Here is a 19,457-nt window from a genome sequence, read left to right on the forward strand (position 1 = left end):
AAGCTATAGTGAAGTCATTATAAGACTTTCCCTGTCCCTTACTTCTCACCATCTGTCCTCTGTCAGAGCTGTTCCATTATGTGCTGCCATTATCACAGCCAGAGGCATAGGTTAGCTGTACACACATGCACACGCACACATACACACCTGTTCACAGAAGCTCAGCGGGTGTTGCACAGAACACAGAGGTAAGTGAGCATATGAATGAGTTCAGGAGGATACACCAGCTGTTAATATTATTAAATGTGCAGTAAACGTACACATCCTACACCTCACCATGCTGCTCAGCTCCATGAACACACGTGCACATGTAAATACATGCTAGTGTGAGCATTTACATGTGCTCACACACACAGTCGCTGTCACTGCCAAACAACTTTTCATCTCTGTACATGTGTGTTTGGCATGAAGCCACTGGAATCTAATTTTAGCTGAGGCACTCAAATCTAATTTTAGCAAATTCTCAGCATGTTTCACTTGTAGCAGGTGGCCTCAAAGCATTACAGGCAGCAGGTACTGTAACCCATGAGGTTTAGCTCCAAAAGGACTCCATTGGGTTTAGAGAGACCTGACGTCCATAAAAGGAATTTTCCTGGACAAATTATTAGTCCTGCATATGTGGAGCCCAATTTGTGACAATCTTCTTTGCACCTGACAAATTCTACTCTCACATTGTGCAGAAATGGGTTAAAATCAAGGCAAATGTTTTCAATTGATTAAGTACTTCTTACATTATAAATGACTAAAACTAAACTGAGCACTTCTCCAATTGCAAGTGATGTCTGGTACACACTACTGTTCAGACTTAGGAAATAAACTGAATATGTGGTCATGGACTGGGAGAATCTGTGCTTCCAGTCGATCTCCATTTCAATAGTGTTAGTGTTACTAATTACCTCAAAGAGACTCAGCTGCACTGTGTAGTTCTATAGCTTCGCATTCAGAAATCTTAAAGTAGTAACAGATTTTGTCATTTAAAGAAATACAGAACACCTTATACTTCAGCACACTCTGATCTGTTACCTCTCACTACGCAAAGCCTGTGTTGGACAATATCTTTCTCTCTCTTGTGACAGCTGCTATAGCACACGAGGATTGTGTTTGGGTAAACTGTTCACAGTTTGCAAATAACAGAGAATCCAGTGTTTATATCAACAACTCTGGATGCACATTTTCTAATAAGCAGCCAGGAATTAGAGCTCTAAAGCTGCAGTAAGCACAAAATGGGAAAAAGAATGAAAATAGACACAATAGTGATTGGAGATTATTGTGTCGGCATCTGACATCAGTATCCACAGAGATTACAGGATCACATTGATGAATGAACTCGGTAACATGCTGAGTCATGTCATAGGAGCACAGCGAATCAATGAAGCAGGTGGATTTCCAGGAGGAAAGATTGTCAATGTGGATCTCATCACTTATAACTAAATTATTAAAGATATTCATCTTTCGCCTGCTACTGGCCTATCAGCAAAAAAGATGACAATCACCAATAGCAGCGGTTGATGTTTCTCCATTGTTGCACAAGCTCTGACTGTTACCAGCATCAGGCTGCATCTGCACTCCTTTGAGTCCTGTGTCAATAGTGTTAAGTCCTGTTCAATAGGATGCTAGGTATCCTGTCTGAACCTCCAATGGTCAGTGTTGGTTGCTTGACTACGTGGGTCAGTGATGATGAATAATTGAAAACACTACAAAACAGTTAAGTCATGTTCAATTATGTAAACTGAGTTAACCCTGCAAGTGGTTAGTGTGCTGGTACAACAAAACAACATGAAAATATGGTAAACAATTTAAAAATTACTGTATCAGCATCAGCTAATGGACAAATTATTATTGTAACCTTGAGTATCAGCCTACTGTGACCTCTGTTGTGTGGGAGATAAGTCTGAAACTGCACTGGAGCATCATGTTCAAGACCCTTTGTATTACCAAAGCTAAGCCAATCAAAAAAAAAAACCTCACATCCACCAGATTTATTCTGCATTATCTTATGAAAATATGCCTATTTACAGGGTACAACTAAGTCTGAAGACTGAGTGAAGTCCTAATACAGTGCTTGAAGTAACTGATGTTAATTTATTTTGAGAGATTTCACTTAATCTAAAGTCTGGAAGGTTTTTTTTTCTTATATTTTCTCAAGTAATAACAATAAATGTAAATATGTAACAATGCGGTGCTAAATCCTCCTAAAATGACTTGTGTAGGCTTAAATTTAACTTTGGGATAAGATGTCTAATTTGTTTTTTCTTCAGCAAATGACAAGTGCTTCCATAGTTTATTTCAAATCATATACTGATTTCATGTATTTAAATGAAGACATTTCACTTTTGCCATGTTCACTATTTTCTTGAATTGATGCAGCCCTGTTCCACATGTGAACAGGAGGGGCTGAAGCCAGTAGTGCGATTAGCAGACTGCCTCAAAGTGCAGATCTGCAGCTGCTCAGATTCCTCCAGTGTGTTTCAACAGGGAGCTGTGTCAGGCTAAGCCTCTTGTCTGACAATACTCACCTCCCTGATCCACTGTCAGAGACAATACTCAGCTCACATTTAGATTCCAGATAAACAACAGCACTGTTGCAAAAGAATAAATGAATGCCTATTTATTATGCAAATTCAGAGGAATAATCAGCCAGGGGGATGCTTCCACCTTGTTCAGGGTGAAGATAAGCACCATCAGGCTCCTTGAGCAAGATATACACTCACATTATCCTGAGTATGTGTGTGTCTGTGAATATTCTGTCCTGTGGCTATCATGTACGGCAAAAAGGTGAGGGAGAGGTGAGCTGTGTGTTGCATTTATAATGCAGTCCTTAGTCTCAAACCATCTGTGAAGGTAAATAGTTCAGAGTCAGGCTTCTGCAACATGTGCTACTTGAGGCCTCAACCTGAGACCTTCACTTAAAGGATGGTCTGTATCATAGCAGACTGTGCTACTCCTGCTGCCCCTGATTATGTTAGCGATGACACGAGGAGACTGATGATGAATGAGTGTGGATCTGCCTCATGGCACATCCATACTCCTATCAGATATCATCATCCTGTCTGATGGAGCAGTTTGACAAAGCTCCTGCAGAGCTGCAAGAGGGAGGTGTAATACTAAAGATGTATTTATACTCAACTGTTCTGATATTGCATGGCTATTTAAACCTGCTTATAACAGCAAGTGTTAATGTGGTAATAGAAAATAACACTCAAATTCTCACATTAAAGACAGTTCAGAGCTACTTAAACTGCATGTTATTGCACTGAGGGGAGAGCACACACATAGGAAGGACATGAAAATCCCATTCAGCGCATCCCATCCAATTTGTGCTCGTCATGAACCCAGAGGTGAAGTAAAACACCAGCTAACAGATGAAAAGTACCAAGACTCAGACTCAGGTGTACGGTTAGCAGTTCATATTAGATGCACATACAACCATCACACATGTTTTCTGCTGTTGACATAGCAAAGCAGTGCTGAGGAAAAACACACAGACTGTGAAAGAAAATGTAGATGTAGGCACCGTAAGGGTTTAAAGTCTTGAGTCTGGCATTGTGGCTGTCGTCACAGCCAAAATGCCAAATTTTCCCTCTTGACCACATTTGATCATGAGGGAAAGTGCAAGGGGTGACAGGGTAAAACTTGTCAAGCAAATGCAGCTGCAGCGAACATATTGAATACAAAGACCAGCTGCACTTGCTAAATGTTACCAAACAAACTTGTGTTTCAGAACAGAAATGTCAAGTTTATATACTATACACACTAAGTAAGAGGCTAGCTAACAGACCATATAATGTAACACCCAATTAACGCTAAGTAATGTAGTTCAGGTATGCCAACAGGCTGTGTATTGGAATTGAGTGACAAAATCATTTGATCTACTTGAAGTAACCACAACTGTAGTAAAGCTGTGTCATTCAGTAAACAAAACCTTATCAGGCATTTGAGCTGTAAATCACAGCTTATTTATTCATTAATATGAGCCTTAATATAATTTAAACATAAAAATGTACATCCTATACAGTTTTCATGAACAGGAAAATTGGCTATAGAGAGCAAAACAGGTTTTTTTGGTTGTGAAATTGTTTATTTGTGTTTAACATGGAGGTCTATGAGGATTTGGAGAGTAAAGGGAAGTTCTGAGGTCATTTTAACTGCTTGGTGGTAACTGTATTGTACTGCAAATGTTGATAAGACAACACATGTATTTTAATGCAGGCTACGTGTATATGTTATTGTTCAGTTAAATGAAGACATGAGAAAAATTATCTTAAATGCCGGTTTGCTGCTTTAATGGCCTGCCTATAAAATTTAAATGTGTTTAAACTGTTTGGAGATGGATTTACTGCAAATGATGTCTCCTATCTGCCAGTTTCCCAGCTGCAGTCATTAGGCCTCTGTGAAAGGGCAGCCTGCATGCTTCTATAATTAGTAGCGATAGACCTCCTGTATTATCTCCTTTCGGTCAAGTCATTTTATTTCTCTTCCAACAACTACACATTTTTTGAACTCCATTAACTGGGTAACAATGACTCCAGTCCCATCGCAGTACTGGTACTAGTCTTTTCGAGGTTACGAGTGTCATTCTTAAATGTGTACTAGCGCTGGTTCATATCCAGGTTGATATGCTGCATATTTTCCTTATAAAAAGTGGTGAACAGTGGTTAACCAAGCAAGAGCAGGCATTGCTATTGTTTTTTGACTGGCTGCAGTGGAACACTTAGTTTTGGGTGTAGCATCATTTTGCGTCTGATTTCATCTTCCACTTACATTCTTGAAAAGGGGTTAAAGGTTTCTGGGTTGTTTCACTAATTCTTGACCGTGCATCTGTAAAATAGTGTCCGGAAAGAAGTTATTTTGGTGAAAAATGTACACGTAAGGAAGCATGTTGGAGTATTATAATCACTACAGTCCTACAAAGAAAAACAGCACACAAAAGATATGTGTCTTTGACAAAACTTGCCATTTTCAGGGTGGAGTTGCAGCTCAAGCAGGTTGTTCTTTCACATACAAAGTGGGACTTTCAAAGCAATAACACCAAGATAGAAAACTGAAGGAAGAAAGAGAATCCTGCTGCTATGCAACATAAATACTCACCCTTATTTCAGGAGAGTATCTTTAGCAAACCAGACTAGGTTAAAATCACCAAAAGAAAAGGATCTGAATGATACAAAGGCTGTTGTAACCGATAATTGAAATGAGAAAAGAGTTGAAAATCAATCACATCTGTCACGGATCAATACATTCAAACACTTTGTCAGATCCTTTTCACTCTCAGCCAGTAATAGTGTCAAACACAGCAGGAGACTTCCAATAAGTACTGTTTGATGAGATTTACTTAACTCCATCTGATTATTTGCAGACGCAGCTGGAGGCTCCAACTCCTCATCTAATCTCATCATCATCTTGTGCCAGAGGAGATACTGTAACTCAACCTAACACTGACACATCAGCTTTCAGATCAGAGGGAAAGGATGCTACAGCTTTTTCCTGCTGGTAATGACAACTTCCCGTTAACCTGTCCTGAACGAAAAGCCACCACAGCAGAAATACCTAGAGATCCAAATTCATCCAGGGCAAAACAATACTCACTGGATAGGGCTGGGCGATATGGAAAAAAATCATATCACAATATTTTTTTTCCATATCAGACATATCAGCGTGTATCACAAAATAAATCAAATCACTATTTTTGTGAAGCTTAAATTTTCCATTACTCATAAGTCAGATGTGAAAATATCAGAAGGTTATATTTGCTTTAAAAATTATCTATTTTCTGTCAGAGGCGGAACATGACAGATGTGCTGAAGAACATTATACAAGTGTTTCAGATAAATAAAACGGGCACATATATTTAAAACTAAACTAAAAGTCTGACCAACAGGCTAAAGCTTTCAAGTTTTAAAAAAGAACACAAACAAAAAAGACCATTAAATTTTTTGGTCAACTGCAAATAAATAAAATCTTCATTCAAAAAAGGTTTGTATGGAAAGTTGAGTGTTTGCGTTCTTCACATAGGCTACATGTATTCATTCACTACACCTCTGTATTGTATTGAAGGCCCCGAAGGGAACCCTCATCTCTTGCTGCAGCCCAAACATTAGCTTGTGTGCTGTGGCTGCTCTTACGCCTGTGCTGTGTGCATCAACCTAACTTGATGTGGCTCTAGCATGATTGGTTCAGTGCGGCACTACTTAATTATGATTGGCTGTTCTTATGTCTGTCAAAACAGAGACAAATGAATTCAACCTGAATTGTATCGAGCATGTCTCATATTTCTATCGAGGAAAAGTTATTTTGTGATATATATCGTTATTGTTTTATCACCCAGCCCTACCACTGGAAAATATTAGTGAATTCTAGTTGAGAATGAGAATGTATTTGCATTGAGATGTTATAAACCTCTGGAGCGAAACAAGGAAAAAACACAAGCATAAGGCACATTCACCTTAAATCCACAAAACTACACAAAGAGGAAAAGTACTGTATATATCCAGTCAGAGATGTTGTATGTGTTATAACAAGGATCGACACCAACACTAGTGTGCCAAGACAAATCTAATCCTGATCCAACACTGTACATCACCGGCACATTTTCCTGTCAGGTGTGATCCAGTCAAATCAAGTCATATGTAGAGATAACCTAGACTGCGAGAGAGACAACATGTATGTCAGAGTATGTCCATGTGTACACCTGGAGTCACCTAGAGTCAGTCTAACAGTGTCTCCTGGGACCTCCACAGTGTTCAGTGTGGGCTCCTCTAGGACTCTTGGTGCCAAACAGCTCATTATAACAGAGGAGAGTAGATGACACACTGACAGCAGCCACGTCTCCAAGAAATTAAATTCATACGGAGCTAAATTGGAACTGCAAATATGTTTTGTTATAAATGGCACCTGCATCAAGTTTTATATCAACAACATTAATTATTAAATCATGTTAAAGCTGCAGCGCTTGATAGTTTCTTTCTGTTATTGAGCCAAGATCCCATAATTGCTTTTCAGAGCTTAGTAATTCAAGTGAAGAGCAAACAAGAATTTTCCCGAGTTCTGTGATTTGCCAAACCTTGAATAACAGAGAATAGCTTCCATAGAAGAGTACAAAGGATGTTTAATATATGTATGTGCTGGATGTAATTACAGATGAAGGATCATATGTGATTTCATTGCTCTATTCTCTGGTTTGACATGGAAACTCAGCAAAAAATACTGCTAATACATATTCTGTTTCATTACTGCCAACTGACACTGTAACTTTATTACAATTTCTGCTGGTTGTGAGAAGTGTTTTTGATGTTTATGTTAAGTTTCAGGCAATAACCACCTGTTACAACTTTATATGATATAACTTTTTTCTTATCTTTGGTTTACTTTGTTTACATTCAGTTGTGAGTAAACTGTTTGCATGATATGGCTCAGTATTTCTTGCTTTATTTAACTTCACACATGCATATCTTCATTATGATTATTTAAACAGTTTTCAAGTTCTACCTGAAATGTTTGGAAAATGTCTGTCTTTTATGACGCCGAATAAGAATTGAAATAAAGAAACAAATAGCCATGTTTTAATGACTACAAATATGTATCTGCATTTTTCACTTTAACTCAGGACCAAAAATCAGCCTTTTATCACAAATTAATTGTGATAATTATAGATAATGATGAATACGAACAATTTCTACTGTGATAACATTTTGGATCATATCATTTAGCTCTATTGTTCATTACATCTCATGTGTCACTCTTTAAAGCAACACTTCAACATTTTGGCAGAAGAGTATTTTTTAAAAGGTATGTTGTGCAGCCTAGCACTGGTAGTTTACTGAAATTGGGGAGTAAACTTTTCCAATCAATCCATGAACTACCTTCTGTAAATGACTAAGAGAAGCCATTTGGAGAAACATAATGCATCACTAAATAGGCTTTCTTATTCAGTATATTGTCTTATATTACCAGATGATGACTAGTGATATTACAGTCATAGTATAAAGAACCCTCCATATTCCATGTTTGAACTGAGAAGAATCTAAGTAAACAAATTAGATGTAATACATAGAAAAATCTAACTAAATAAATACAAATGGAAGACAATAGTGACCATTTCAAACAACGGGACTTGAAGCATGTACAAAAATAGCAATGTGAATTTTACAAGTTATGTATTGTACTATCAACAATTTAGCATTCCTTCAAACCTTTACGTTTTGCTTGCCTCATCGGAAGCCTTTTGCTCTATTCCTGACCTCGTCTCTGCTCCCTCTGGTTCCAGTTTGTCTGCCTCTGTCCTGTCTGCTTTTGGTTTCTGACCCCTCGCCTGTTTTACCCCTTCCCTGCCTGGTCCAACCGCTTCACGCAAATGACGTCCTATTACCTAATCGCTACTGGGCTGACCCGCCCTTGGCCAGTGTGGTCCTTAGATGGTTCGTCTTTCCTCTCCCCACCTCTGGCCTTCAACATTTCTGAGGTCCACAACCCATACTTCTGGTTCCCTTCGCCTCATTCACTAACAACGAAGAAGCTTGTTCCAAATCTCATTTTATATACCTCATATGAATTCATATCATCCACACTGCAGTGTCTTGACATAATCGTTCAGTTAATGGTACGGTGAACATTTTATTTTGACTGAATCTCACATACACCATCCTAAGGCTAAAATACTTGGCAATAAGGTTGTTTTTTTGAGGTCACAATTCACAATCTGGAGCACAATCTGGATCTCACCTCTCATAAAATGTAGGTGACTGCGAACCAATCCAAATTTTCCTTGTTTTCAGTGGTTTCTGGAGGATTAGGTTGGGTATGATGCATTTTTTTCCATTGTTTTGGACTACTTTATTACAATAGATGTACAATATCTACAAAAAGTAAACACTAGTCTATATTTTCCTGTACATATAAATGTAGTGTCTCTATTAATTAACGAATTTGTCCTGCTGAAATGTAATAATGACACTGAAAGCTTTTTCACTGTCTAACATCACAGCTGTGTAAATCAGATTAATGTACATCGGCGTTCAGAGGTCAGACCCACAGCTGACACATTTATGGTAATTATTCATCATTATTTCTTCAGCAGCAGCAAAACAACACGTTACAGAAACTCTGCCATTTAATGTGGACTGAAACCAAATACTTAAGTGCTGACAGACACTACAGTATTACTATAAATGGAATTAAATAAACTCACTAGCCTAGCAACCAATGCTAGCTACAGTAATGCTAAAAAGCCATAGGTTAGTGCAACATTTCGGTGCAGCGCTCTCTGCAGTTACACTGATACTGTTTAAAATGAATGGTGGAGTAGAAAAGTTTGACTAAGTGTTATTTATTTTTCTAGTAACTTGTACAATCCCTCTGAAAAGTAGATAATATATCAAATACTACTGACTACAGATAACTCAAAGTAATGCGATGTAATGACACACACTGACTGAATGTTTTTGGTCTTTTCATCAGCATTTTTTCAGTTGTTTCAGATTTCAGGCTAATTGATATTAAAAGCCTCATGTAGCCTTGGCCCTTGCTCCTAGTTATTCATTAAGAAAAGCAGCAAATATACAGTAGTTACATGTACAGATACACATACATGTGCTCATACCTACTGCTGTTCTCTGTGTATCTGTAGTCTTTGTGTGATGCCACCGTGTTTCCAGAGCTTTGTCTTTTCGCCCTTACTCTCTTTCCCTTCATTTCTCCTTTCTGCTCTGCTAAGCAGCATTCAGCAGCGCAGGGCTGAGCTTCTAATCAAGATTAAAGAGTGTAATCTGTGTGAGATTATGTGTGTGTTCAAAGACGTGGCACATTTAGACAGTGACGAAGAGAGGGAGGCTTATAGATCTGCACAGGCAGGAAATATTTGGGTGTCACTGGAACAGCCAAAGACTTCTGAATATGGAGCGTGTGATTCATTCCTGTTTTTTTGGGGGGTTTTTTTCCAGCTGAGAAACACAGCTGGTGCCTCAGGCTGAGATGGAGATGGTCACTGATGCTTTCATCTCGTCTCGGCTGGGCTATTTTAACGTCCTCTTCACTTGTCATTCAAAACAAAAGGAGACTGTGCTTTTGAGGATGCCACCTCTGGAGTTTATTCTCAACTCTTTTATTCCTACTTCATTCCTTTTGTTAGGTCCTATGTCCTTTGTTACTGTACTGTATATCACTTGCACAATGTTCTGAATCTTAAAAGATGCTACATGAATACGCAATCTTTGACTTAAAAAATTCACTTGAGCATCATGCAGTAACTAAACAGTTAGTGGAGCTGCTCAATTTTGAAGCTAAATGAGTTGAAGATAAATTGCTTAACCTGAAGTTATTGAACTCTGTATTAAAGATTAAACATTGATTTTGCACCAGACCAAGCTGTTTTTCAGCCTGATTGATTTAGAATTTGATTTTGGTGAGCAGTTAATGACCCATGGCTTCTTGGCACTGACAGCCTGTATCTTTTGGAATTGATTTTTAAGCTCTGTTACTGTCTGTAAAACTTTAAATAACCTCACTCCTCCCTTCATTAAAGATTTTCTGACTAATGGTCCAGCCAGACCAGTGAGGCTGGACAATAAGTCATCACCTATTGAGTGTTGCTGCAAAAATGATACTAATATATTTTCCCTGAATGAAAATACATGATACATACTGATAATACAATGACTCTGTTTCAGTAAAACATAAACTCTGCATGTTAAAGTGGAAAAATTGAATATTTCTAGAGCCGACAGACTAAAGGATCAGCATAAATAGATTAAAATACACATAGTAGCTGAGCAACAATGCTATAAACTACCAATGACACAGCACTAAATGTAAAATACAAAAAACCCCAAAAAACTATGTGACAATTTGTATATCGACTAAAATTTACTTAGGGGGTCAAATGAGTAGCCATTTTTGTCAAAAAAAAAAGTTGTAAGGAATGCATAGAACTGTGTTGAAATCATGCTAATCCATTTGTGCACAGACTACTGATATTATTTGACAGTAGAAGCTATATTTTTTAGAAATATTGGATTTTGAATAGCACGTGTATGTGAAAACTTTTGCTGGTGGATGGACGTGACATTACCCATGATGCTCTGGTCAGTACCAGTACTTTATTAGTAATAAACTTATATACCTACTATTGGTAATTATCCTCTTATTCACAAATGTTAGTATTGTGGATCTAAAACAATAACAGCTTAACGAAAACACAAAATGTGGCAGTGGACGGATGTAACATGGTTGTTACGGATCCCATCAAACTGATGCTCGGCAGCCATGTCACCATTTCCAGAAATGATCCCTGTGCAAAAACTAGTATCACAATTATTTATTGTATAGTTTATCATCATACTAAAGAGTAAATAACAATATAGAATTGTTATTTCTTTATAAAAATGCTTATTATTAGAAAACTGTTGATTTAAAAAGTGACGTGTGACATTCCTAATGTATATATTGGCATAACATAAGCAGGATGGATCAGCACCATACTCCATATTGCAACCTGTAAAAATAAAACATGTGATATGTAGTGTATAATCATGTAAGGAAAATTGGGGAATCTAAAAGAATAGAATATTTGCTTTTCAGGTAAATTCAGTTAAAATATAACTTGGCCATTTGTGACATGGAAATATAGCATTAATTGTGATGAAACTGGACATTTTTGACCTGAAAACATAGTTCATATTAGGGCTGTGCAATTAATCGAAATTCGATTACGATTTCGATTATTACACGCAACGATTACAAAAATTATGTAATCGAGAAAAAACGATTATTAATTTTGAGTTGTTTTAATTCACGCGCACGCAAGCTCCCATGAGCTGCTCTGCCCCGCCCCCCCTCTAAGCTACTGCTGCCTGCTAGCCGGCAGGTCCACCCCAAGAGGAAAGTTGTACCTAGCGGTCTTGAAAAATGGCAGGAGAATCACAGCAGAAGTGCTTGGTGAACAAAAAAGGCAAGTCAAATTCAATTGTATGGAATCACTTTGGGTTTGATGAAGAAGACGAAGAGCAAAAATACATCACGTGCAAAAAGTGTTTCGTAGTTGTGTCCGCACCGACCGGTAACAACAAACCTTTTTAACCATCTAAAGTTTAACCACCGCCACCGTTATCATAATCTTTGAAAAACTAAAACACATAAAAACAACTCTGTTTACAACTTCGCCCGCAATGCAATCTTCAGTCTCCGAATCTCTTTATGCTGCAACTCCCGTATTAACCTAACCTGACTTAACCCGTATAACCCTAACGTACGTATTCTAGATGGCTGATGTATACAGAAGGCCTGAACTGAAACCTCACGGCACGCCACTGAATTTACTGTTTCATACTACATTGAACATACTTGAATTTATAATTTGCACTTTACGTGAGTTTTTTTTTTTTATTGCTACAGTTCTATGGCAAGTCTATAGCAGTTTAATTACAGTGCACTATTTATTTACAAAAGGAAACATACTTGAATTTACAGTACACTTATTTGCATTCAAAGATTTTTTTGTTTCGTACAAAAGTGAACATACTTTGTTTTAGTGGTTAAAAGCTTTATTTTTGTTTAAAGAGTATATTTTACATTGTTTTGCAAGAAAAAAATAAACAACTTTAAGGTTAACAAATAATTGTTTTTAATAATCGTGATTTCAATTATTGCTAAAATAATCGTGATTTTTTTTTTTTCCTATAATCGAGCAGCCCTAGTTCATATGACCATCAACATGTTGCAACAGAACTGAAATCCTGTAAATTTGCATAACTTGCATTTACCAACACAAAGTTCCTTTGGGGATTCACTTATATTGATTTCTTATGCACAAAGACATAAATAAGACCTCTAAGCAAATTTTAGCCGATATATAATATGATCATATACTAAATAAAGTGAATCAGACCAAAATGCCTCATGGGAAAAAAATTTGTGACTTAATAGATCTGGAGAGAAACGCAAATGAAGGTGATTGAAGACTAGAGTCATCTCATAAACCTCATGATACATCGTTGATGCATCTTGGGATAAACATGTAACTAACTCAACCAGTTTTACTGTTGCCATCCAGCTTGTTCAGGGGCTCAGTTTAACCTAAAATGTGTTTACATGCGGAACCTTGAACACTTTAAATATCTCTGAGTTCTATGAGATGAGACCAAGCCTAGAAGAATACTCTCTAAATGTCATCTTGTATCTAAAGGTGAAGGCTGAGGCGGCTCAGTGGATCAGGGTGCTGGGTGTCCTGTGGCTACAACGTGTAACTAACTCTGCCGCCAGCCATAACGCTGGCCTTTACAACAGAACCACAATCGATGCTTTTACAGGCGCTGACAGACCATCTGCTGCCCTATCAGATGTCCCTTCTCTGCAGCTCCTCCTTTCTTCTTCTCTGTCCTTTTTCTGTCACCTTCTCTCCATTCAGGAGGCTCATGAAAGTTTTCTGCCCCTTCTCATCATCTGCTTCTGACAGCGCAGCAATCAGCCGCCTTCTGACCCCGTGGCCTCGTGATGCAAAGGGGGAAGGGGAGATAGAGTAGGGGTGACAGGGTGCTGGAGGAGCAGGAGGGAGTCCCATTCATCTTGTGAAGACCAGACCAGGAGGCCTCCACCTCCTCTGACCCTGAGGGGTTTCTCCCTGTTGCTTCTCTCTGTCACACTTTAATGTGCTGGAATAAAAGATGCTTTTCACAGTGGCTGTATAAGAAAAAAGAGGATCATTCAGTCCAGCATGTCCTATCTGTGTTCTGTGTAGCCTGTACTCTCTATTTTCAATAACCAATGACATAAAAGAACCCTGATTACTTTCGGAGGATGTCATTTCAGAGCAAAGTCACAGATCCATAGAATTACATACTCAATGTGACCATCAGTGTGAAGTTGCAAATAAAGATATACAGGCAAATTTACTGATTAACAGAGACTTAATTAAAGAAATACTTGGACTAGAGCTGTTTGCTATGGCTAAATAATTAAATCTAGATTTAATTTTTTTTGTTTTTTTCAATGTTATGGATGGTTTCCAAAATTAGGTAATTGTTTTCTGGCAACATGACCTTCAGACAAAACATAAAAATATTCAGTCTTTATTAAAACTATATGCCACATGTGACTGGAGGAACACATTAACAACTAATATGTTACGAGAAACAAAAAGGTTACATTTATGAATTTTCGTTTCATTTCACAATATATGTCTCCAGAGGAATAATCTCCATTTTGTCATTTTTAAATTGATACGTCTACTTTCCCTCCGAGATTGAAGTGTCCATGAGAATGTGGGTGATCAGAAAAAGGCTTCACTCAAGATCATGGGTTGGGGTCAAAGAGCGTTTTTGTTGAGATTTTTAACTGGGTGAAAGTCATGACCTGGAAATATCTAGTGGCAGCCAAGACAAGAGCCAGCTGAATTCTCTAAATACTCAGAAAAGGTGCCTCAGTGCTTAATTTTGTTTAGCAAAGGAAAGACTGACTGGACCTAACGGAAAATAGCTAATGTTGTCCAATAATTTCTTGTGGCAGCAACATCCAAAAGTTGTGCTATCTGATTGTTCACATCAAGAGATGCAGAACATCATGTAATTGTTGGAATCAGGCATTTTACATCTTATGCCACAAGTTGCTGTACTTTACACTACTTTAATAAAATGATAAAAGTGAAGTTCATGTGGTAATGTGGTACAGTTTGCATTAGTTATTTCATTATTTTGAGTATTGTAATCTTTTAGAAATATCATTAATTCATTTGACTTTAATCACAAATGCTTGAATACAGGCTGGAGTTAAACTGGATTGTCTCATCAGGCTGGAAGAAGCTACGTTTGTAGGTTAATATTATAAATGAAGCCAGATGTAGTTTTTAATTTAACATTCAGACCTCAGATGATGTATGTACAGCAATTGATGTGTAGATATAAAGAATGATGTCTATCTTGCATGAATACGAGAGTTATGTTCATATGTTCTCAATAATTGGGAGGCGTGGATAAATATGAGTAGAGTGGATGGAGAGAACAGGCCACCAATGTCAGCATGACATATTTCAGTTAATTTATGTAGTAGCCAATATACTGACTGTTTCAGTTCCAACCTTAATAATAATAATTAAGTCCCCTGTGCTAAATGGAAGGAGTGAAGACAGCTTCCATCCTGTTTCTGTGCAAAACTAGAATGAAATCTACCTAAAATAATACAAAAATCCCCTTTGTATTTTATTTGTAAAAGTGTCTAAATGTTTTATTTGTACCATTTCTCATTAAATATCAGACAGGGTGAAACCAGGCAACAGTCTGAGGTTGTCCACCTTACGTGTAACATCTACTGTCAGGATGTGGCTGACTTGACCTAGTATACCTGTTGGAAGTGCCATCTAGACTGGCTGTGTCTAAACAAATAGTTCCAGCACATTAACTTTCCTTATAATAACAAATGACTGTATTTACATTTCTGTTGGTGAACAGACTAAACAACCAAAACACATGTCCCTTGCGAGCTTTAGATGTGTTTTTGAGCATTTCTGATATTAATTCACAGGGAACTATTACTTTATTACACTCATCCAACAGATGAGGTCACTGTTTGTTTCCTCATGTCAAAGTGATTTTATACTGATACCTTCATATAATACATGATTATTTTAAAACCACATTCATTTTGGGGGATTCACTTTCTTGGTCCTACTAAACCACGTTTTTTCTTTTCAATTCACAATTTAAGTTAAACAAAGAGTGTAGAGAGATGAGCAAAGAGAGAGAGTTGTAACAGTCTTGTCTATCTCAACTGTCTGTTCTTGGACAATGGGAGGAAACAAATCACCCTTCACTTGCTCTCTTCTCCACATCTCAATTATCGTCTGGTAACACTTCCCCTCTCTGCAGCCTGCCGTCCAGCCTCTACACCTCTCTCAGGGACGATTTAAGGTACTTTAGTATTGGCAGCAGACGCTGGAGGCAGACCGGTCTGATGGGGTCTGCTGTCAGATCAGATCCCCTGACTGTCTGCACGACACACCTCCACTTCTACAAATGCCATCTAGAGATGTCTGCCAGGAGAACCAGTTACTATTGACCTACATCATTATTTCCACTGTGTGCTATACAGGAAAGTCCTCTCAGCTGAGTTTTAGCAACTGCAGCACAACCTGCTAAAGGATCTGCAGTGTACTTCCAAACTGAGTTGCCAATGAAAGAATTTCAACTTTTTCTGTCCAGTTACACTTTGGAGGAAGAAAAATTGTCCCTAACCCCAACAAAATTGTAACAATGGTTCAATTAGAACTTTTATTTAAAGAAATATCAGTATTATAATCATCCTTATTGCTTTTCTTTGAATAATTTGTTGTGCAAATTAAAACCAACTTCATTTTTTGCTTCAACAATACAAATAAACTCAAACAAAACCTGAGAATATATTTTTCCAAATTAAAATATGAACTGTGCAATTATCTTGTTATAACTATAACAATAAAATGATTTTTTTTAGAATGATAAACACATTTTTGGTAACAAAGATGAATATTTTAACAGTACCAGTGGCTGCAATGAACCATTTTACATAGCTCATATTCTCAGAACAATAAAGTGCAAACTGTGCAAAAACAGAAATATTGCAATTTCTTTCCAATATACTGCTCTATTGAGTAGTTTAACATTTTGGTTAAGAGGTTTATATTCTGAAGTAATTCCACATGAACTGGTAAGTAGAATGTCCTGTTTAGAAACTGCAACTTGAGCAGCCATGAAGACGGATTTCAGACTCAAAATTCAAGATGGCTGCTCCGCATAGTGACAGTAGAGAAAGCTACAGGAATATACTGTTTAGCACATAATTCTGTTTTCACCCTTTGTCCTAACTGTGTCTCACTAAATCAGATGAACCTAAAATACAGTCCAACATCTATTTGTGAACATGTAGTGTTTATATTTGGGATACAATATACCCCAATATATCCCAGTATATATTTGGGATGAGGATTCTGTTGGGTTTCTGTAAATTGGCTTAGAGTCTGGTTTCGACCAACTTGATATGTAAAGTGTTATGAGATAACTTTTGTTATGATTTGGCGCTATATAAAATTTGATTGATTGATTGATTGATTGATATTTGCAAAATAAATGTAACCTTTATTGTGTGTTGTTTTTGACAGTGTTGCAAACTGGTACTGGTATTATTTGTTAGACTTACCTGCAAAATCTGCTGACCCATCCTGACACCTTAAATTATTTCCAACAGCCTTATATTTTTCTATTTTCATTTTTTTCTTTGTCATTGTTATGGCACCGATCCCACAGCTTGCCTGCTGCAGCAGTTCTATGTTATTCTGATGGTATATTATTCAGTTTTATACAATTTTCTGTTTTTACTTGTGTGCTTTACATAGCAAGTTGCTGAAGCATACATTTCTCCTCTGCATTTGATAGTCTTTTCTTTTCCAGTTGCCATGGAAACATTGTAACAAGAAATAACAATTGTTTATTGAAAACCATCCTGTAACTGAGTTAAAAAGCTTAATTACAACCAATGGCAATGCAGCAAATGTGGCAAGACGACAACAATTCGGACAGAACACTGCAGAAAAATGGATGAGGAATTTGTAGATGCAGAACATGCTTGTAGAGGGTTTGAAAAGCACATGGGAGCAACAATACTGGACTGTATTTATCATCATTGCCTACATGTTCTGTGCATGTGGAGCATCCTATGGTCTGAACAATGGGCCACATGTTGGGTGTTACTTTTGTGTTCAAGCCTAGAAGGGCAGCTGCCTTCTGGGAAGCATCTTACTGGCATACACCAGCATATGTAGACAGGAAGTAGATGAGACTGCTGCAGTGTCTCCACACACACACACAGGCTTTAAATCCAGCATCAGTATGCTTAATAGACCCGCAATGAGTCAGGTGTGGAAGGAGGCGGCAGGGACGAAAAGGGAGGGATGTGAGGAGGAGAGCAGAGGGTGTGAGTGATGAAGCGACGGACAGAGACGAGGGAGAGCGAGGCAGAGGTGATTGAGCACACAATGGATGTAGAAGCACGGGGTGAGAGGGGATAAAAATGCAGCAGGAGGGGGGGAGGGGGTGGGAAGGCAACTGGTGTTTGCAGATGAATGAAGCAGCCAGCGGGATAATGCACAGAAAAGGCAGGAGGTAAATGAAAGACAATGGAGGAAGGGCATTCTCTGGCCGCAGGCATCTGCAGCCATGTGTGCAATTTGCATTTGTGTGGACATTTGGGGAGAGAGTGAGATGTGTGTGTGGGCTATGTGTGTTTATTTTGAGCCAAGGCTTTTCCTCAGGCATCTTTGCAAGCTGTCTAATCTGTCCCTCTAAGACAAACTAGACAAAAACACAGCAGTATCACCAGCAGCAGGAAGAGCCACAGGTGGAATGAGGGAAATTGCATACTACATTGAAAAACAGTGCTCTATTGTGCTACATCTATGACTATTGCTCTCAAAGCGTACACATGAATGCCACCTGACAGCGTGCACATACAACACATACACACACAACACTTTCTCTGGTCAGCTGTGTGACTAAATACAAAACAGCTGCTGACCAAAGTTGTTACTTTACAAAGGATAGCAATTACAATTTGACTGATAATTTAACTGCCTGTACTGAACAATAGCGATAAAACTTAGCAGACAAGAATCAAGATCTTTGTAAGTGCTTTTTTTCCAGCATGCATCATGCCATCTGTTCACAGTGCTATCAGTGTGTGCCAAAATGTCCTCACAGCTAAATGACAGAATAGGTCATTTGTCAGTCACACCAAAAATTTCATGTATGCACTAAATTTGCACAAAATACACAAATAAAATGGAAAAAATATTACATAACTGGACCACATCATGGTTAAGATTCAGTTTGAGTTAGGCTCAAAAACAACTTGAGAAAAAAAAACTGTGCTAAGTTCTGTGATGAGCATGACAAAAACGAGCACATAATTAACCATTTTTGAGAAATAACTGAAGTAATAACTGACAAACTGAGCATCTAAATCAAATAAATAGGAACTTTACTGAATGAATCAATCAAGAAAATAAATTCTGAGCATCAAACTCAGAGTAATTAGTTAATAAATCTGAAGATCAATATCACACAAGCAGACAAAATTCTACATGATAATAGATGCAACTGTTATTTTCCAGGTATTATTTTGTGTAAAAGTCAGTAAGAGTTCTGAATTTAGAAGTCTAATATTATCTGTCAAGTTCTGTCAGTACAAGTGGTTTATAAAATGCCCCTTTATCACTAGTTAATCAGCCAGTATCAACTACAGATCATCAGCAGCTTGTTTTTTTTTGTTTTCCTCAAGTCAGAAGTGACCGTATTTGGACAACACGGTAAAGTTGGAGAAGTATGAAGAGCAATAATTGACAAGCTCATGCTAACTTATTGAAAAAACACAGCCAAGTAATTTCAGCTAAGCTAGCTGCATAATGTTCACTAGGGCTGCACGATTCTGGCAAAAATGTGAATCACGAT

The 19,457-nt window shown here is 37.8% G+C and overlaps 1 protein-coding gene across 1 annotated transcript in view; it reads right to left on the reverse strand.

The window, feature by feature from the left end:
- Positions 1–19,457, reverse strand: part of arhgap39 (Rho GTPase activating protein 39) — a 112,551-nt gene that overhangs the window by 48,694 nt on the left and 44,400 nt on the right. The window lies entirely within an intron of this gene.

The sequence above is a fragment of the Sphaeramia orbicularis genome, chromosome 4, assembly GCF_902148855.1.
Source record: "Sphaeramia orbicularis chromosome 4, fSphaOr1.1, whole genome shotgun sequence".
Taxonomy (NCBI): Eukaryota; Metazoa; Chordata; class Actinopteri; order Kurtiformes; family Apogonidae; genus Sphaeramia; species Sphaeramia orbicularis.